Source organism: Urocitellus parryii, chromosome 8, assembly GCF_045843805.1.
Source record: "Urocitellus parryii isolate mUroPar1 chromosome 8, mUroPar1.hap1, whole genome shotgun sequence".
NCBI classification, from domain to species: Eukaryota; Metazoa; Chordata; class Mammalia; order Rodentia; family Sciuridae; genus Urocitellus; species Urocitellus parryii.
The window spans coordinates 75893958-75914087 of NC_135538.1; positions in this window are offsets into that span (position 1 = coordinate 75893958).

The window sequence follows — 20130 nt, forward strand, 5'->3', positions numbered from 1 at the left end:
ATTATAAGCGGTAACTTTCAAGGAGGTGTCTTCTGTTCTGACCCCCCCACTACCCCAACTCTTCGGATTGGTTGTCAACATTCATTTCTGCTGGGGACACATCTTTTGCCAGCTTTGCCGTCTCATGATACTTAGGATTGGGGAGAAATCCAACTTAGAAGCTCAAATATCACTGCAGAGACAGAAATTCTGCTCGGACCTGATTAAGTTAAATCAAATAAGAGTACATGCTGGATGCAAAGGAGAAGCTCTGAGATCATATGGGGAAATTCAGAAAGTAGATTTAGTTTGTGATGTATTCCTGGAACATTTGAAATGTTATTGAAATCTATTCCACAGCTTCTTAGGCAAGATTATGAAATAAACAGACTTTACAGTTTACCTTAAAGTGGACAACTGAGAACGGACTGACCTCAGATGAAACCTGTGCAATTGTTTGAGGTAGTACAATTCTCAGGATGGGTGATTTTGTGCTTATACTGATCTTATACTCATCAATTTGAGAAGTGAAAGAAGAAACAAGAAAAATACAAGAAAAAAGAAAAAAAAATACTAAAATAAAAATACTAAAATGCTCTTTCCAGATATTAAAACTGAATCCTTTTAAGGGTATGGTTCATCCTTGTTACAAAAAAGTTATAAAATATTTCTTATTGATATGCCATGAATCTTTCAAATTGGGTAAGTACAAAAATAGATTTTATCCCTTTATTCTTGGTAGTGAAATTTCTCTTTTAGGGTTCCAAGCCAGGATCATGATATTCTTTATTATACTACTAAATACTTCCAAAATACATTTACATATTGCTTTACCTTTAACAACCATTTGCATAACCATTGATTCGTCTGGTGTCACCAAACAAAAGAATAGATCTAATGCATATTTTCTTGGAAATTCTTAGAATAAAATGGTTCTTGTAAATGTTTTATTAATAAATTATCTATTCAGATATTTCATCTCCTAACTCCAATGTGTATTGTACTGTTAAAGATTTATTTCTAAGGTAAGATGAAGTTTTAATGACATAGAAACTTATTAACAATACAATGAATCCTGATCATAGGAAAATTTTCATTAAAGAAAATTCATTTTAATTTAACCCAATTTAATTCAGCCATTATGGATGGTGTGTTTGTGTGTGAAGGGAGTTGTGCTGGGTGCTACAGGGGATCCTGTGAGCAAAACCACTTCTGGCTCTCAAAGAACAATAATTACACAGAAAAATAGAAGCAGTTCAATGAGGAGCTTATCAGTCGGCTACAGGGAGTGTGGGAAAATCAAGACAAGAACAAAAGAACCCTGATGCTAAGCAGAACAAGAAGATGCTAGAGAAGGGAAAACGCTGTATTGTGCAGGGAGAAGATGGATTCCTGCTGCAGGACTGGAAAGGCTCCTGGCTGTGGAGATGGAATATGTGGTGAGTCTTGCATAATTAGCAGAATTTAAAGAAACCAAGAAGTTTAGAAGTATCAGAGGCAGAAACAGAAGTGAGTTGAAGATGTCTTAATGAAGTGAATTTTTTTTTTCCTGCCAAAGATGCCTGCAAATCACCATTTTATTAATGAATGACACAAAGTGGGCATTCCTTGTCTTTGTTATAAGTCTTATGATATGCCCCAAGAAATTAAATGGCAGTCCAATGTTGTCTCAGTTTCCTTAAATCAAACCAAAACAACACTACAAATGTCAATTACTCTTGGAGGAATCTTTTCACCATCTGGAATGTGAATAATAAAAAAAAATTCAAGCAAATCTTTTTCTTTTCTTTTGGTGATTGCTGGTTTTTTTTTTTTTAATTTTTTGTTTGTTTTCCCCTCTGCTTTTGTCAATCTTGACTAAATGGAAGGAAATTATAATAGATGCCAAGAGGCAGATATTTAGCATATATTTTCTCACTTATTCCTTACCCACAGGCCCAATTTACCATAATTAGCGTTTTCATGACAAGTACAATGATATTAAGAGTAAAGGAAGTGCTTAATGCTGTAGACTTGGGAAATGGTATCAAGACAAACCGAGGTGATGAGCTGTAGATCGAGGTGATGAGCTGTAGATCGACTCAGTGCCAGCCTGGAACAGTTATAACAGCTTTGGGTGAATGAAGGTGTGAGGTCCTCCCAACTCTTAAAATTCCTTTTTCTTTTACTCCAATTCAAAGTGTTAAGGCACACAAATTGTTTTGATGAGGCTTCCTCTAATATTGGCCTGTACATTTTGGGGGAAAACGAGAAGTAATTTATTTCCCTAGAAATAAAACACAAAGCTTGTGGTTTTATCTGTAGGGGAGAGTTTTGGTTTTTAGCTTTCCTGTGAGTTTAAGGGTTCCAGCGCCTAAAATCACTTTCCAACTGTTGTCGGGAAGAGCGCCCTCTCCTGGCGGATCCGTGGTATTTCTCCTTTACTGGTCGCACGTAAGGCTTAAACACAGGTGAATTCTTCTGCGAAGAGGCAGGTAGTTATATAATCTTTTTACAGGTGAGCTTTCTTGAAGCCCGAACGTAAAAATATTTGCAAAGGAAGTGTCCATGGAAAGCGAAACTTTCAGTCATACACAAAAATAGAGAGAAGCAAAATGGAGATTTCCAGAATAAGGTTTTAAATGAACAGGCAGGTGTCCAGATAAAGGCAGGCAATTCTCAGCATATTGCCCTTGTTTTAGTTTTAATTAAAGTGAGTTTCAAGGTTAGTCGTGCTCTTTGGTTGCACTTTAATTATTCTCCCAATGTTGTCTTTCTGTGTTATGATCCCTTTAACAGGCAAGAGGAAATAGACATTTAATTAACCAGATGTCACTCAATAAATCTTAAGTGTTATTCTCTGTATCAGAAGAGGAAATGCAAACTAGCAAAAGAGAGGGCCTGGATTTTAAGATTATTAAAGTGGTGGAATATAGAGTTATTATGACAATGATGCTCTTCAAAGTAAAACCAAAAAAGTTCTTTACAATATGAGGTAGAAAAGGGTAGTGCAGGGGTCATATGAGCCATATCAATAATGAAGAACTGAATGATGATGTCCTCTATCTTTCGGTACATTTAGTTATTGATTTATTGGCTGTAATTTGTTCCTAAATTGTTCCTTTCTTCAAATAAAGGAGACTGATTACTGAGCGAGACTCAATAAGAATGATGAAAAATGCCAGACTCTTAAAGTTAGATCAACAGCAATTTTTCTTCCTTGAAAATAGAACCCTGATTTTTGCTCACCCTCTTCCTAGGTGTGTCTCTTTCTTGGATGGCTGGACGTTTTTTCAACTGAGGAGATTGCTCTTGATTGCTGGATATCAAGGAGTGCCATTACTGGATTACATGATAAAGAGTATGTTTCATTTTGAAAGAAACTGCCAGACTGGCTTTTCCATTTTGTAATCCCACCAGTAATGAATGTGAATTCCTGTTGCTTTCATCAGAATGATCACATTCATTTTCTCAGTAATTGTTTGAACCATGTGAAATTTACATAGTCCTGGACAATGAGACATGAAGGGAAATCAACTGAGTGCTCTGAACTTTTTATGAATCACTAAAAAAGGACAAAAAGATGGGTTAGATGTTTTTAATGCCTCAAGGAATAATATGTGAAACCAAGCCAGATATCTTGAGGCTAAGAGGGGAAGTCAGCCTAAGAGTCAATATGCTGGGGATCTGTGGATAACATAGCTGAAAATGGAAGGAAATCCCCTTTTTATGACACGGTTGGACTACTGGATTACCCACTCTTAGATCTGATCTACTTCCAGACTTTTAGTTATATGAGATGATAGTGTCCTTACATTATAATTCTCTTTTGGCTTTGATTTCTCTACTTTGCAGATTAAAGTATTCTAATTGATAGAAATATCAATTTATCTCCAGGATTATATTTAATCATTCCACAATTGAACTTGTTCCCTGTTTTGTCCTACATCTTCCACTAAAAATGTTCTCTCCTGTATTCTCAGATCATGTAAAGCCTGAAATCTCATACTCTACCTGAAATCTTCCTGCAAGAAATCCTCTCTTCTGAACTTCTGCAATAGTGCTTCTTAAACTTTAATGTTCAAAGGAATTGGATCTTTACAAGATCCTATTCTGTTGGTATGGTATTCTGAATTTCTACAGAGTTACCAGGGGATATCAGTGCTGCTTATTCAGGGACCACACTTTGAGTAAAAGAACACTCTTTTCTATGAAACTCACATTTGATAATAAATCACATGCAATATTGCATTTTTTAAACTTTCATGAGTCTGTCTCCTCTTTTCAACTAGATCTGAATTCGTTTGAGGGCAGGATCATGCTTTTTTCTTTTTTGATTTTATGATAATGTTCAACACTGTGCCTTACACAATGAGTCCATTAATCAAAAAAGGAATGACTGATTAATGAAAAGGAGACAAAGTTTTTGACAAGAGGAATCCATTATCTCAAATAACTGCTGAATTCAGTAAGACAGACCAGTTATGTCTTTGGTAATGGACAAATAGTTCCTATTGGAAAATACTTTCATAAATGAAAAATTCTAGACAAACAATTAAATAACTACCTGAAGGCACTGGGAAATTGAACAAAAACAGGCAAATACTGCAGGGGGGAGAGGTCAACACTGGAAGAAAGAAATCATTTTTTTGCTTTGTGTCTGCATATAGGCCTTAGTCAACCATGCAACCTTGCTATTTTTAAAAAGCAGTTTTTACAATATAATATATATATATAGAGAGAGAGAGAGAGAGAGTGAGAGAGTTTTACAGGAACCCCGGCACTGAAAAGTAAAGGAGAAATCTTGAAGAGAAAGCCAGAGAGAGGGAATTTAAAATTCTATGCATAAACTCTGCTCAAATTTCTAGGTGGTCCTAGTTCCACATGCAACTGAGTATTGAACTGATATTCACCATAGAAGAGACAGAATTTTCAGTTTGAGTTTAACTAATTCAACTGCTTGAACAACAAAAATCAATATTCTTTAAAGGAACCTAACAGATTCCAGTGTCTATATAACATACCATTCACAGTGCTCAAGACACAATCCAAAAGTACTTGGCATACAAATAAATAAAAAAACTTGACTCTTCAACTATTCTCATTAAATAATAACAGAGATTGACCCTGAGGTAATTCAATGTTGAAATTAGCAGATAAAAAGATTTTAGAAATGAACTTATGCCTTTATTCAAGAATGTAATAGAAAACATAATCATATGGTGAAATAAAATGTAGCAAATCTTAGTGGGAAATAGAAATTATAAAAAAAAAAAAACCCAAGTGGCTGAACATGGTGATGCACAGCTGTAATCCCAATGACTAGGGTGACTGAGGCAGGAGGATCACAAGTTCAAAGCCAGCCTCATCAATTTAGCAAGGCCCTAAGCAACATTAGCTTAGCAAGACCCTATCTCTAAATAAAATATATTAAAAAGGGGGGGGGCTGGGGATGTGACTCAGTAGTTAAGCACCCCTGGTACAAAAATAAAAACAAACAAACAAAACAACACCAAATGGAAATTCTAGTATTGAAAAACATACAATATTTGAAGTTTAAAAATCGAAAGGATAGCTTCGACTGTAGAATGCATATTATAGAAGATGCAGTTTATTTTGAAGATCCATCATTTAAATTCAATGACATGGTTTGGTTTCGTAGCCCATACTTTGAACCCCAGAAATGACAGTTCTGGCCAGTCTAAAGACTTTCTAGAGACCAATCACTTTTTTGTTGTTGTTGTTGTTCAAAATAGTTATTACATGACAGTAGAAAGCATTTTGACACATCATACATAAATGGAGCATAATTTCTTGTTCTTCTAGTTGTACATGATGTAGAATTACACTGATCATGTAATCATATATTCATATAGGATCAAATTACTTTTTAAAAAAACCCGAGTATCTCATTTTTACAGGGATATTTTACGTTTTTACAGGTTCTTATCTCTGCCAAACAATACTTGGAAATCTTTATGAACTCAGAAGAGATATGCCAGCCAGGGATTTTTCAGGTGTCTGTTTGTTGATAACTCCATTAGAAAAGCCCCAGAAGGTCCTAAATGATACCAACCCTTAATTAGATGGATTAGAGTCTGATCAGTTATGAGAATAAAATTAAGCAACACACTCACATCCTAGTGTTATATCACTCCAAAATAACAGAAATATTTGATGTTGCTGGAAGAAAAAGGGAAGTTCAAAAGGCATTCAAAGGTGGCATATCACCCTTTGCTAGCCACCTTAGTGAGAATAATTTCAGCCACAAACCAAGAAAGCAACTACTTGATGAAAATTTAATGGGACCTGAGATTCTTATATTGTCTCAAAATAGGTCCCCCAAAAGTGTTAATTACAAAGAGAAAAATAGATTTATACTGGAGAAACATGGCATAAATCAACTTAGGCAGATGATTAAAGTAAACATCACTAATAATGAGTCATATAGATGTCATGTACTTGTTATCATGCACTGAGAAGGACACAATAGTTTGCTTCTATGCCAATCCTTCCAAAAATGCATGATCAAAAGCTATTCATGAGGAAACATCAGAAAACCCAAATGAAGGGCCTATATACTTCTTGAATGCCAAAATCATGAAAGAAAGAAAGATCTAGAAACTTTAAGGAGATAAACATAACAACAAAGTGAAGTATACAATCTTGCACCGGAAAAACAAACGAACAAACAAAAAAAACAACAACATCATAATTTCTTTTGTTCTCAAAGACATTGGAACCATTAGTGAAATTTTATTAAATTCTATAGATTAGGTAATTTTATTATATAACTAATAAGTTCTTGATTTTGATAAATGAACTGTGCTTGTGTAAAAGAATGCCCTTACCCTTATATGGTTTTTTTTCATAGTTATAAAAACTAGTTGTAGTTTCACAGCATATTTGAGAAGAAACTACAGATAACTCCCATATACCCTGTCATCAACCTTCCCCACCATCAATATCCCACACCATGGTGGTACATTTCTGGTCATTGACACATCATTATTGCCCCCAAACTCACATATCACGCTGAGGCTCACCTTTGGTGTAGAATGTTCTATGAGTTTTGACAAAGCGTAATGACAAGTATCCAACAATGTTGTATAATACAGAATAGTTTCCTTGCCCTGAAAATCATCTTAACTCTGCCAGTTTCTCTCTCTTTCCCCCATAACCTCTGGCCATCAATTTTTTTCACTGTCTTTATAGTTTTATCTTTTTCAGGATGTCATATAGTTGGAGTCATACAAAAGGTAATCTTTTCAGATTTTTTTTTTTCATGCAGTAGCAATATAGATCAAGTTTCCTTCATGTTTTTTTTTCCTGATAGCTTATTTTCTTCTGTGTTAAGTAACATTCCATTGCTTGAATACAATCGGTTTATCCACTCACCTGCCAATAAACATATAAACATCTTGGTTATTTCCAAGTTTTGGCAATTAGAAATAAAGCTATAAACTTTCATTTCCAGGTTTTCATGTGGACATGCATTTTCAATTAATTTGAGTGAACATCAAGTAGAGCAATTACTGGATTAAATGATGAGAGTATGCTCAGTTCATGAATGGTGTGAAAATACTGTGTGTACAATCAGTAACTTGAAAAATTGTGCTCTATATGTGTAATATGAAATGAATTGCATTCTGCCATCATGTATAACAAACTAGAATAAATAAATAATTTAATTTAAAAAAAACCACCAGGGCAACAAAGAAAAAAAAAAAGAGCATGCACAGTTTCGTAAGAAACTGCCAAACTGTCTTCTAAAGTACCTTTTGCATTTTGTATTCTCCATCAGCAATGAATGAGTTCTTGTTGTTCCACATCTTTGTCAGCTTTTGTTGTTATCAGTGTTTTTTATTTTGGCCATTCTATGAGGTGTGTAGCCCTTGGTTTTTCAGAAATGCACACTGAGGGCTGGGGCTGGGGCTCAGTGGTAGGGTGCCTGCTGTGCACTGGTGAGGCCCTGGGTTTGATCCTCAGCACCACATAAAAATAAATAAAGATATTGTGTCCATCTACAACTAAAAAAAAATGTTAAAAAAGGGCCGCTGAATGAGGCTTTATTAAGAAATACACACTGAAGTATTTGGTGGTAAAGAGGCATTGCAGCATAGTTTCCTTCAGAAAAACTCATGTGTAGATTACACACTAGGCACCCACAAAGTAATAGCTAACAGTAGTGATCTACCTTCTTTTCCCCAACTTCATCTGTTTTTCCTCCTCCTAATACCCAGCTTCTTTCCACTTTACATCCAGAATTGCATAGAGGATGTATTATTATTTCCAGGGTTTGTGGAAAGAAGTGAGACACTTATTTCAGTTCCTTATGGCTCTAATGATAAATTTTAGGGCAACAATTTTCAAACTTGATTACACACTGGAATCATCAGAGGACTTAAAAACTTATTGATGCATAATATTACAAAACCATACATAGGCTAAAATAAATTTAAAGTGCAAGATAGAAAAATAATTTAATGTAACAGATTAAAAATTAATAGTTTCAGATTTTATATTGGAACTAGCATTTAGATAATATCACTTACAGAATTTTAATATAATATCAAGGAAAAACACCCAAAATCATCTGGAAAGTCTATAAAAAACCCTTTCCTTTTTCAAGAACACGTTGTATAAGACTGGTTTTTCCAAAGACAGTGTCTTACAACCCTTTGGGTAGAGAAGCAGATATTGAAATCTAGCTGCTTTCTATTAAGCCAGACAATAAATGTTTGCAAAATGTTAAGCAATGCTGATCTATTTTCTGTTTGGGGGGGAATATATTTTTTAAATAAAAGTGGGTAATGAGTTTATTATTTTAACAAGTTGATGAATATTTAAAATTAAAAAATTTTAACTTCTGGCATTACTTTTGTTAGCTATGATTCATATCAGCAAAACCTTTTGGGGTTCTTCAGTAAGTGTTAAGAATGTAACAGGATTATGCAACTAAACTTCCTAGCACTTGTTAAGACTTTTGTGGATTGGTTGAGGATTTAGCAATTGAAGATCGGTGTTGGGATTGTTAGGATATTCCAGGCAGAGGGATAGGTATGAGTTGAGGCCCAGAAGTGTGCAAGTTTTTTTTTTTTTCGAGAGAATTTGGAGAGAATTTCAGGAACAATCATCTCTTTAGATTCAACAAGTATTAGTGGAGCACCTTTTGTATGGTAGGCTTGTGTTGTGTGCACAGTATGAGAGAAGAAGATGTCATTTCCTGGGTGGGAAAGTTGGATTTTGGGTGGGAAAGTTAAGAATACAGTTGGCCTGACCTAGCATTATTCTTCTATATGCTTTCTTTTTTTTAAAAAAAAAAAAACTAATTTGCTTAATTCAGTAATATCTTCTTACTTATTATTCTATGTAACGATTTATATTTAATTAACTATAATGCCTTTGAACTTTATTATCCAGGCAGTCTCTAGCCGAAGTCTCCATTTTTCTTTGTGAACACCTTTTCTTTAGGCAACCCATTTTATGCAAAAGTAGGTGAAATCCTTCAGCTGATATATGAGCAAGTTATATCCATTAAAATTAATGGGAGCTGACTATGTGCACTGAGGGAAGGATATACTTCAAAAAAGTCAATTTACACAATGTTCCTTGTTACATTTTCATTGTAGAATTTCTATTTCAATTATGCTTAATGAATTGTATTAGATTCTCCTGTCTCTGAGGTTAGTGACATCAAATATGCTTCTAGGTCTGTTTCATGTCTTTGGCTGTCCAAAGCAATCTTTTAGAAGTAGAATTAACCTCACTGCCTGTGATGTTTGGACAAACTTAATGGTTTCCAATATAGTTCAATGCCCAACTCTCCACAACAAGAGAATATAATTAAGAGACTAATAGAGGAGAGTTAACAGATCACAGATCGCTTGGAAAGCACATGACTTATAGAGATAATAAATGACATTATTTATTAAAAGAGCATTCCCAGTTAGAAAAACAAACAAACAAAACATTGCATAAATGAAGGGGTGTTCAGGGGAGAAAATCGGTCTGTCCTCCCAGGGAAGCTTTCATGGGTTGTGTACAGTTTGTCAATTATCCTTGGTTTCATTAAAAATTATTCATTCTCATTCTAATAAAATCAATTCACCAAGAAACGACAGAACATGATGGCAAACCTAGCCCACACATTTATGTTATTGTCTATTTATTGCTTCTGGATACAAATGGTCCCTCTGTTAGCCTGGCTGTCCCAGACTTTCTAATATGCCCAGGAACTGCCCGGGGCTTTCACTTACAATCTGGTCATCCTTTGTTGTTGTTCTTAATAATCTTTCCCATTCTACCAAGGGAACACCTAATAAGTGCCTTACCTCTCCATCACCACCATTGTCATGATTATTGCAGAAACCTTTTACTGTTTCCTTACCATTCAGTTTCTAGTGGCTTGAATAGGATTTTGGAAGCAATAATGTAGTATTTCAGCAATTCAGAATGATTCCCCATATAGTCAGCGTTTGTAGTTTGAGCATTTGCTTTTGAGGGAGGAAATATAGAAAAACGAGTGGCATGGTCAAAACGAATCTGGCTTTTCCCTGATTATGTGTATAGCATTTCCGGCTAATAGACTCTCTCTGTGGAATGTCTCCTGATAGATCTCTGTGAGGGCTTTATAGGATGTCCTCCTTGAAAACTGTTTGAGAGAAGGACTATGATTATTGTCTTTTCCTTTTAAAAGAAGAGAAAATTGAGACTGGGAGAAGCTAATATACTGGCATGAAAATTAGGTTTGGTTCAAACCAAACTTGAACCCAGTCATATTGACTCCTAGTATGGGCTTTTAGTGACTTCACCCTTCATTGCAATGCAGGGAAAATTGAATGAAATTGCCACTAACAAGACCTGCATTGTTTACCATGACTGTGAACACCCAAAGCAATGCCTCCATTCTCATCAGCTTGGCTTCCAACCACCTTCACTGTGGAAACTGATAATAGTAATGATTACATAGATGTCTACATGTGACATATGTGTCTCTTATCCTCAGGAATTCACCTTGACTCTCTTTTGAAGATATATTAAATATAAACAACAAGTGATGAGGGACAACCCGAAAACATCCAGTTTTTCAGGCAAATTTTGTATGATTATTTTTCTTAAGAGAATGTTCATTTTTATCTTTTCAATCTTTTTGGGAGACAGTGCTTAGGTTCTTCATTGGACAGACCTCATTTGTCATCACAGTTCTGCCCTTACTAGCTGTGTGATGTATTCAGGAGACTGAACTCCTTTGAACCTCAATGACCTCCTCTGCAAAATAAGGCTAACCATCGCACTACTTTTCAGGACTGTTGGGGGTTACATGAACTCCTGTGTTGAATCTTTAGCCTAGCATTGCAGCAGGGAATGTGCTCTGTGCATAGTACTGTTTTATTATTATTTTTCACTTTTAGCCAGTGTGTGTCAATCATTCTGGATTTCAGAAAAGGTCATTCATGGCTTCATTCATTCATGTAATACACATGGTAGCAATTATTAACACTTAGATATGCTCCTTTAAGAACTTTTGCTTAGAGATTAACTAAATACATACACTTTATTTTTTATAAAAATTTGAAAGTCAAAATACTGTCATATATATCTCAAAAGAACAAATAAAAAAATTTGAAAATTCCAAAGTTTTTTTTAAAAAGGATTGACCCTCTGTTCTGTGAGTAATATTTTAATTTCAAATACTCATACTGAATATATATAATGGAATCAGGGCCCCATACATGCTAGGCAAGTGCTATAGCAACCGAGCTGCACTCCCATTACCATCTGGGGTATTTTATAATGAGAATCTTGAGCCAAAAATTGGAAGCCATAAACTCTGCTATTTTCCCCTTGTTTTAACAGTCTCTTTCACTAAGAAGGCATTTTTCTTCACATGATATGCTAGCTGAAGTGTTACTTTGCTGCTCTGGGTACAGAATATGGGCACTTGGATCTGCCTTACCAGGAGTATGGGCTACACTTGCAAATCCCAATCCCAGAGCAGTTCTTTGCATGTATTCCTGTTCTAATTCCCTTAATTTTAACTCATTTGCCCATTCTCTGTCCAAGATTTCTCATAGAGACTATAGGTTTTCCAACAAAATTTGTTTAGTACTTGATTTTATTTTTGTGTTATGACTTCCCTTTCTTGATCTCTTAAAAAACATCCTCAGGGGCTGGGGTTGTAGCTCAGCAGCACAGCACTCACCTAGTACATGTGAGGCACTGGGTTCCATACTCAGGACCAAATTTTAAAAAATAATAAAAGTATTATATATATATATATATATATATATATACAGACACATTCTCAGTCTTGTTGACAGCAATATTTCTGAGGATGTGCACTTTTCAGTCACTTTGGGAATTATTTTACAGGGAATGGGTCCATGGAGTCTCTAATATCACAAGGAAGTAAACTAATGCCCACAATAGATGCTGAGGGATTTGTGGGCTGAGGGCATGGGAGCTTAGTTTTAATTTAAAGGTTCAAGATTTGAGCTGAATTGTGTCAGGGACAAAAGCACATGGATGAATAGATTTTGGCACAATGATTATCCAAACAATGTCAGATGTAGAGAAGGGGAAGGAAAGTTACTATAAACACATTGTAACATCTCAGAGTACTAGAATGAAAAAAAGACACTGAAGGAAATGGAATCTACACACAAAATGTAAATTTCAACTGTGAGAGATATATTAAAATGTACAAAAATATTTAATAGAGACTGGGAAGCATTAATGTAAACCATCTACCTATTTTTTCTTAACAAATACTGACTATACACAGAAAAGTCAGATAGCAAAGGAAAAGCCTATGATAAGAACAAAAATTAATGATGTGATTTTTTTATAGTCAAGCAGCAATGTTTCTTAAGAATTACACTCTCTAGGTTCAGGTCCTCACCGATAAATGCAATGGATATTGTTCTGTTTGCCAGTCAGTAAAAATGTTTCATCAGAATCTGGAACAGTTTTCTCATATTCTAGGAAGCTGCAGGCATTTTGAAAAACAATACCATTTTAAACATTTATATTTTTTAGATTTGGACCATTGTGATAGTGGAAATAAAGAACAGACCCATCAGTTTGGAGGATATAAAAATATTGTTTGCACAGCACCATTCCAGTTACAACATCCATGCTAAAGCCAATCTGGCAGCTTTATTTTTTATGTTGCAATTATAGCACGAGATAAAATTTAAAGCTACCAGTATATCTCCTTGCTCAGGTATTGGATGCACAGATATGGACTCCTACGAAGTCATAAATCAAGAAAATGATTTGCCATACCTTTTACCAAGATTTGTTTTCAGAACTGTGGGGGCATTCTCAGATATATATGCAGGTCCATTACTGCAGTGACTATTTGTGTGGGTTCTAGATAATATGCTGTAAGAGCATTAATATGTTTTTTTTTTATCTTTTGGTTTCTGCCACATTCTGAATCACACTCTCTCATGTATTTGTGTTTCTTTCCTCTTTAGTCCTAGAATCACTTATTAGCATTTGTCATCATCATCATCACCATTATTTTAACCAATTTTCTCTAAAAACTGCTAAGAAGCTGGATCTGAGATTTATATAAGAAAGAGGACAGCATGTTTTCATGTTCTAGCATTTTAAAGGTTTAATTAAAAACCATAGACTTTTGAGCTCAGTTTAGTCTATTCTTTCAATTTTTTGGTCTTTGGGATAAAATTCTGAAAATAATAGCATTGTAACTATTTTTAGTTCATAGATTTTTACGTATTTGAATTGTATATTTAAGATTTTATCTTTCCTATGTTCATATATGAATACATGACCAGTGTAACTCCACATCATGTATAACCAGAAAAAATGGAATGTTATCTTCCATGTATATAAGATACATCACAATACATTTACTGCTATGTATGATTAAAAAGAGCAAATAGGAAATTTAAAAAAGATTTTTATCAAGTATCTGTTGTTTCTTTAAACTTTGAAATTTCAAAAGCTTTCTGACACTATACAATGAAATCCCTTGCTTCTCCACACACCCTCATGAAGGTTTCCTTTTTTATTTTCCTCTCAGATGGACATGTTTGAAACATTTTAATGAAAAAAATAGAATGTAAAAATATGATAATTTACTTCACAGATAGTCTTTATGAGAGGTATATTTTGTAAAGTAGGAAAAAACTAATTTTTTTTCTTTTTTTTTATTGGTTGTTCAAAACCTTACAAAGCTCTTGACATATCATATTTCAAATATTAGTTTCAAGTGAGTTATGAACTCCCATTTTTACCCCAAATACAGATTGCAGAATCACATCGGTTACACATTCACATTTTTACATAATGCCATACTAGTGACTGTTGTATTCTGCTACCTTTCCTATCCTCTACTATCCCCCTCCCCCCATCTTCTCTTTCTATCCCATCTACTGTAATTCATTTCTCTCCTTATTTTTCTTCCAATTCCCCTCACAACCTCTTTTATGTAGTTTTTTATAACAATGAGGGTCTCTTTCCATTTCCATGCAATTCCCCTTTTCTCTCTCTTTCCCTCCTATCTCGTGCCTCTGTTTAATGTCAATCTTTTCTTCCTGCTCTTCCTCCCTGCTCTATTCTTAGTTGCTCTCATTATATCAAAGAAAAAAACTAATTTTATAATCAAGGCCGCCACTCCTTGTGAGAAAGTGGGGAGCCAGCCAGTAATTTAGCCCCCAGTTCAGTTTGGCAGAAGAGCTCCTTTTTTCTAATTGGTTTATCCAGACAGGTGATTTTGACAATCTTGGTCCAAATTATATATTTATATTTCAGGAGCATCAAAATGTTTTTATGTGTGCAAGCGCGCACACACACACACACACACACACACACACACAGAGTTAATTTTTCTCCAAGTCTTTTATTTATAATGACTTAGTATACAGATTTTTTTAGAGTGTTGAAGATGGTACTATTTCTGCTATACATTCATACTGGAAAAAATCAATTATAGAAATAATTTTGTAGCTTTATATATTCATTAAGTTTAGAAAATGGTTTCTTTAGAAAAAATTACTAATGTCGGAATAATGATAACTGAATTTGTTTACCTGGAATCCAGAACTACCGTATATACAAAGTTAATTTGCATTGCCCATTTTTGTTTTGACAGACAAAAATGTTGACTTTAGGGAATTCTAGAAAGCAACCTTCAGATTTTGATATAAATTAGATGAGTGTAGAGATTTATCATAAAATTTATCTTCCAGATCTTAGTGATTTTGAGGGTGTAAGGGAGAACTATGGCTGGGACCGCAGGTGTAAACTGGAAGTATCCCAGGCAAATTGGGATATGTGAGGACCCTGATTATAAATGTGGACCTCTAGGATATCATAGCACGTATTTCACTCAATTTCTTAAACATGTACCAAGTGTTTTATGGTGTGCAAATTCTTGACAGTGTTAGTGTGTGCAAGCAGGAATCAAGTACAAATTATGACCTCAAGGAACTTACGATCAAATTGGAGATAAAACACAAATATTTTCAGCCTAATTAGCCTGTTTAAGATGTCACTTCTGGCCTGGAAAGATGTCTCAAGACTCCTCAGAGAAATGTGAACTTCAGGGGGTCTGGGGTTATAGCTCAGCGGTAGAGCGCTTGCCTAGCATGTGCGAGGCCCTGGGTTTGATCCTCACTCAGCACTACATAAAAATAAATAAATAAAATAAAGGTATTGTGTCCAACTACAACCAAAAACTAAATATTAAAAAGAAATGTGAACTTCACAGATCAAATTGCTGAGTGCTGTGATTCATATGTCTGAAGCTCTCTCCTCACTGTTTCTTTACTCATCTTGAGTCTCAGGTAGGTCCTGTTCCTCCTCCTTGCTCATTCTGGTGCTGCTTCCAGATGATTCCATCCTCCTTTCCTAATCCACAGGAACAGGACTTGACTGTCTTTGCCTCTCTCCTCCAACCATTCTGGAAAAATGGCAGTTTGCTACATGTTTTATGGATTTCTTTTTAGCCTTTTATAGCATGGATTAATTTTATTTGCATATGTACACTGATTTGTTAGTGTGTGGGAGATTGTTTATTAGTCAATTTTCTCTTCAATGATATATTTAAGATTTTCAAACCACAGCTGCAACTCATTTTGAGTTTTATTATGTATTATAATTTTACTTTAAAATTACACCATGCATGTAGAGTTCTCTCCTATTTTAACTTATTTTTATGTTGTCTCTCTGGCTAAAAGTAGTGATTCTTTTATTGTGCTCTGTCCAATAGAGCAGGAAAACAATCATAAAACAAAGCAATTAAAAGGGGGATAAGTTATAAACTTCTCACTGAGATGATAGCACTCTGCTCACTGAAGAATATTCCTTGAATCCATTTCCACAGAACTGTTACATTGTTAGATGATCATAATTTATTTCTTAGCATAGAGCATTTGGAAGTCAATTATTATAATTAAAGGAAAGAGAGTTAATTGTAGAAGGTCCAACATGAAATCCAGTGATGACTGATTCCATATTACCCCTAGGGAAGCAAATGTTTAGCTATTATCTCTTCGCTCTGATCAATACAAACAATCAAACTTAATAATTTAGACCCCTCATAAAGAGCTCTCAGAACATCTCCAAAGGGTCCATTTATGAATTCGATTCAGTTTTAGGGGTTTGGAGTCTTGAAAGTGACAGCTGAATTCATATTTTGGAAAATATGAAGGCTTTAACATTTAACAATGAAGTTCTTCCCTGTTTATTATGTGATCAGCAGCCCAGAGTCCTGGAGTTTTCATAAAAAAATACACTCCTTGCCTGCCTTTATGACTGAGAAGACTTTTAGCATGAAATTATGAGTATGGTAAATGTTTCAGAGGACAAGTTGCATGGATGCATGGGAGCTGTGGATGTGAATTGGGCTGAAAGACACTGGAATTTGGAAGCAACATTCTGTCTGTTTAGCAGAAGTGCCATGCAAAATCATTTCCAAGAGTTGAGGTTGTTTCAGCAGGTGGAGCCCATGTGGACAGGGCATGGCAAAAGGAGGAGGAAAGGGCATGCTAGCGCATTGCCTGGTTGGGGCATGGGTTGTCATAGTTTGACTGCCTAGTTAAGGAGTTATTGCTTCTATGGGTAGGTAAAGGAACCACTGAAAGATTTTTTTTTTTTTACCAGAGAAATTACATCAGAATTCAGTTAAAGGAAAATTAATCTAGCAGTAGTGTGCTCAGGTGATTGGAACAGAAGAAGAGTTTATAGGGTTTTGCAGTTGTGCACGGGAGAGCTAATGAAATTGAGTGAGAGTGATGGTGAGGCAGCAGGGTAGGGGCACAAGGCACAAGACATGGCAGACTACAGAAGACAGAATCATGGCTCCTCAAAAAATTAAAAAGAGAATCAAATATAATTCAGAAGAAGATTTTGCTTCTGGATATATATCCAAGAGAATTGAAAACAGGACCATGAAGAGATATTTGTACACATATCTACAGTAGCATTATTTATAATAACCAAAAGGTGGAAATAATTTCAAGGTCCTGGACAGATGAATGGATGAACAATGTGGTATATACACACAATGGAATATGTTTTTCAGCTGTAAAAAGAAAGAAAACTCCAACAAGATGCAACAACACAGATGAGACTTGAATTCTTTATGCTAAGTGAAATAAGCCAGTTACAAAAAAAACAAATGTATGACTGCACTGATATAAGGTACCTATTAATAGTCAAATTCATAGATACAGAAAGTGGAAGAGTTTCTGGAGTTAGGGAAAGACAAAATGAGGAGTTTTTTGAAGGGTCTAGAGTTTAAGTTTTGCAACATGAAGAAAGTTCTTCAGATTGGTTGCACTGCAGTGAGATTGTACTTAGCACTATTGCACTGCACACTTAAAAATAGTTAAGATGGTGTATTTTATATTATGTGTATTTTACCACAATTATGAAAGAAAAGAGAGAAAGAGAAAAAGAGAGGGCGAGAGGAAGCTGTCCACTGGGCTTGAACAGCAGGGACTGGAAAGGAGGAGTCAAAGTTGGCTTAAATACTTTAAGTTTTTGTGACCAAGGGAAAATGGCAACATTAATAGTGAGGAGAAGGTTGGTTTGGGGAGGTTGGGGTAGAAAGTCGAGGATGGTGGAGAGGGCCACTTGGATTTCAGTATATGGCCCTGGAGGTTCTGGAGAAGATATTCTAATGGAAGTAGTTTCAGGAAGGACTCCACAAGGAGATTATTGACCCTTGTTTCAAGTTGATAAAACTTACTTATTTTGTATATTAGATAAAATAATTTAGGATAATGTGAACTAAAGATTCCTATTGACTAAGTAAATTATCCCTAATGGTAGGCATTTCAGGAGAATTAGCAGGGCCAGGGAATATTATTATTATTATTATTATTATTATTATTTTGGTACTGGGGGTTGAACCCAGGAGCACTTAGCCACTGAGCCACACCCCCAGCCCTTTTTATTTTTTATTTTAAGACAGGGTTTCACTAAGTTACTCAGGGCCTCATTAAGTTTCTGAAGCTGGCCTTGAACTTGTGATCCTCCTGCCTCATCCTCCCAAGTGTCTGGGATTACAGGTGTGTGCCACCGCACCCAGTAGGACATATACTTTTGAGAAAGGTCATTTTATATTTTTTAAATGATACTTGACGAATAGGGAGTGACATTAAAGTCCATCTTTATAACAAGTCAAAATTAGTTGGTCCAACTATGATAGCTTTGGTCCTTTTAGAGTCTTAGGTCATCTTCCTGTTTATGCAATCCACCTGTGGGGAGTAGAAAAGCAGCAACATTGGTGTAAACTCTTTGACTGTTTCTCAATTAAATGGCAGTGATGATAATTACATTACACAAACAGTGTTAATATTATATTGTTGTTGTGATTATTTCCTCTTTGTTCTTTATCGAATGAGCTACTTGTGTGTGGTGGGGAACCATATCTCTCTCATTTTTGAATCCTAAGAATTGGCAAAGTACCTGTGCACAGGAGGAGTACTGTGGTTGTTGATAACAGAACCATAGATGATTAAAATTGAAGAAAATGGAGGAGACATGCAGTGCTTCAAGTGAAGAGTTGAAGTTCAGCATGGTGGGTTGGCTTGCCTGGGGAAGTACTAATGGACTAGTTAGGACCAGAGCCTGGATCTCCTGACTTCTAGTCCAATTTTGCTTTCATCTTACCTCATCATTTCACTAAGGTTTCTGAAGGTTACAAATCTCTAATCCTATGTTGCTGTGACCTCAGTAGTGCCCAGCATAGTATCTTGTACTTCGTAATTGTCTTCTAGATATTAGTTGCATTTCTTCCAAAGAAAAATTGGGGTGAGGAGGAGAAGATGAAGAGTGTTATATATTCCTGAATGAAATCAAAGACAAGTTTTTATTTGAATTGATATTCTACTACAAAGGTAGACACTGGACTGTTAAGTCAAATTCTGGACCTCTTTGGTGAAAATGGAGGCTTGCATAGCAATCCTATCAATCCTGCTCTCTGTGTGTGGTAGCCAATTGGCCCTGCAAAAGTTCTTCTATTCTTTGTGGCAAATAAAGGCAGTCACTGGAGAAGTTTGAAACTGATAAGGGCAAATACTTGCTAATCATTTTAGTAGGGCTTATAAAAACAGGTCTCAGAACAAATTCTACCATAAATAACTATTAATTAGGAGGTCAGCATAAAATTGTACACACAACCAGCTGTGGAATCTCAATGAAGTCCCGGCTTTTTGTCCTTTAACATATTCTGGTCCCTATATTGCATGCAGAATTGTTAGCGTTTGGATGTGAAGTGTCCCCCAAAAGCTCACGTGTGAGACAATGTAATAAGGGGTAAAGGTGAAATGATCGTGTTATGAGAACCTCAATCCAATCAGTGAATTAATTCCCTGATGGGATTAGCTAAGTGGTAACTAAAGGTGGGTAGATTGTGGCTGGAGGAGGTGGGTCATTGGAAGCGTGCCTCTGGGGTATATATTTTATATCTGGTGAGTGGAGACCCTCTGTGATTTCTGATCATCATATGAGATGCTTCCCTCCACCACACTTTTCTGTCATGATGTTCAGCCTCATCTGGAGCCTGGAGGAATGGAAGCAGCTGTCAATGGCCTGAGACCTCTGAAACTATGAGCCTTTAAACTTTTCCTCTGCTAAGGTTGTTCTAGTCAGGTCTCTTAGTCACATAGTGAAAAAGCTGACTCAAAA